The sequence below is a fragment of the Cottoperca gobio genome, chromosome 24 (assembly GCF_900634415.1).
Source record: "Cottoperca gobio chromosome 24, fCotGob3.1, whole genome shotgun sequence".
Taxonomy (NCBI): Eukaryota; Metazoa; Chordata; class Actinopteri; order Perciformes; family Bovichtidae; genus Cottoperca; species Cottoperca gobio.
The window spans coordinates 17,058,594-17,061,093 of NC_041378.1; positions in this window are offsets into that span (position 1 = coordinate 17,058,594).

The following is a 2,500-nucleotide window of genomic DNA, read 5'->3' on the forward strand; positions in this document are numbered from 1 at the left end:
TTGTTGAATAACTTCCCGACGCATTGATGCATTTCGATCAAACTGATTGTGCACCTACGGGGCATTCCTCTGCATCTATTAAAACCATTTTGAGCGTTTTCTGAGCTTTCTTCCCCGAGTTACGGAGCTTTTTCTGGGGGGCGATATTCATGAAAATAAGACAGCGCTACCCTGTGCTCCTTGAGCCACTGATCACAACACACTGGGTCCCAGCTCGATGGCACAAGCCGTTTCTGAGAAAATGCCCGCAGCAACTGCATTTTTGGCTGTTATGGGCACTTTTGGACAGCCATAACGTTGGAATTCATGCCCACTTTGGAGGTCTTTCACTGGGTGGTGGGAGTAGTGGATGTGTACTATGAACTCAGCAAGTTGCAGCCAGATAGGGGCTTGTTTTCGGGGTGAAAGGGCACTTTCAAAAGGCACATTTGGTGCTCGGCTGACTGTGCAAAAGTCACTGCTGCATGTCATGCTGAACGCACCTTTTCCTGAATAACTTGCCGAAGCATCCATGCATTTGGATCAAACTGCTTGTGCACCTCCGGGACCTTCCCTTCCACCTATTTGAAACTATTTTGAGCATTTTCTGAGCTTTCCCCCCCCGAGTTATGGAGCTTTTTCTCGGGGGCATTTTGTGGCCGCAATATCGACCGTGTCCACAGGAGGGTGCGTTGAGTCCCTTTTTCGGATCCATTTCTTGAATAACTCCCTGATTCAGTGATGGATTTTAAATAAAATGTAATGTGCAGCTCCGGGCTCCTCTTCTGCATCTACTAAACCATTTCATCATCGTCACAACTTTCATTATCCTGCAAAATGCTACTTTCTGGGGATCGATATTGGAGAGAAATCACGCTGCCACTATGTGCTCCGTGAGCCACTGATGACATTCCACTTAGTCACAGCTAGATAGCCCCTTCCGTTTCTGAGAAAATGCCCGCAGCATCTGCATTTTTGGCTGTTATGGGCACTTTTGGACAGCCATAACGTTGGAGTTCAGGCTTCACTTTGGGGATCTTTCACTGGGGGATGAGAGTAGTGGATGTGTACTATAAACTAAGCAAGTTACAGCCAGATAGGGGCTTTCTGTCGGGGGGGAAAAAGCACTTTGAAAAGGCCCATTTGGTGCTCGGCTGATGTGCCCAAATCACTGCAGTCAGAGGAGCTGATGCCCGCGGTTTGTTGAATAACTTGCCGACACATTGATGCATTTGGATCAAACGTATTGTGCACCTCCGGGGCATTCCTCTTCATCTATTAAAACCATTTTGAGCATTTTCTGAGCTTTCTTCCCCCGAGTTATGGAGCTTTTTCTGGGGGGGCGATATTGATGAAGAAAAGACAGCACTATCCTGTGCTCCTTGAGCCACTGATCACAACCCACTTGGTCCCAGCTCGATAGCACCATCCGTTTACCAGCAAATGCCCGCAGCGATCTGCATTTTTGGCTGTTATGGGCACTTTTGGACGGCCATAACGTTGGAATTCATGCCGACTTTGGGGATCTTTCACTGGGGGGTGAGAGTAGTGGATGTGTACTATAAACTGAGCAAGTTACAGCCAGATAGGGTCTTGTTTTCGGGGTGGAAAAGCACTTACAAAAGGCCCTTTCGGTGCTCGCACCTTTTCTTGAATAACTTGCCGACGCATTGATGCAGTTGGATCAAACTTCATGGACACCTCCAGGTCCTTCGTTTGCATCCATTAAAACCATGTTCAGCGTTTTCACAACTTTCATTATCCCGCAAAATGCTACTTTCTGGGGATCGCTGTTTGAGAGAAACCACCCTGCTACTATGTGCTCCTTGAGCCACTGATCACAACCCACTTGGTCCCAGCTCGATGGCACCAGCCGTTTCTGAGAAAATGGCAAAAGCGAGGGCGTTTTTGGCCAAAATCTGCACATCTGGATGGCCATAACGTTTTAATTCATGCCGACTTTGGGGATCTTTCACTGGGGGATGATAGTAGTGGAGGAGTACTATAAACTGAGCAAGTTACAGCCAGATAGGCCTTTTCTTTCGGGGTGAAAAAGCCACTTGAATAGGCCAACATTGCGTTTGTGCCAGGCCCATAAAGGAGCGCATTTCCACGGGAAGCATGTGCTCATAGGGGGGGGTCGGCCAAAGTAGGTTCTGGTACCCAGAGACTTTATTTCTTTACAGGAGATGCATGGGGGGGAATGGTATACCCACCTCTGAAAGTTCTGGCCAGGCAGGAGCTTTCTTTCTGGGTGAAATCAAACTTTGAAGAGGCCGACTCTCTGGCAACTTATGCCCAGAAAGGAGCTCATTTCCTGAGTAAAAATATGCCGTTGGAGGGGGGTCGGGAAAAGTAGGTTCTGATGCCCAGAGTCGGGATTTTTCAGCTGGACATGCACAAGGGTGAAGAGTACATCAATGTGAGCAAGTTGTGGCGGGCCAGGGGCTCTCTTTCTGGGTGAAATCTAACAAGGAAAGTACCCCTTTGAACGTCCCTTTTCGTGAATAACTCCCCGAAA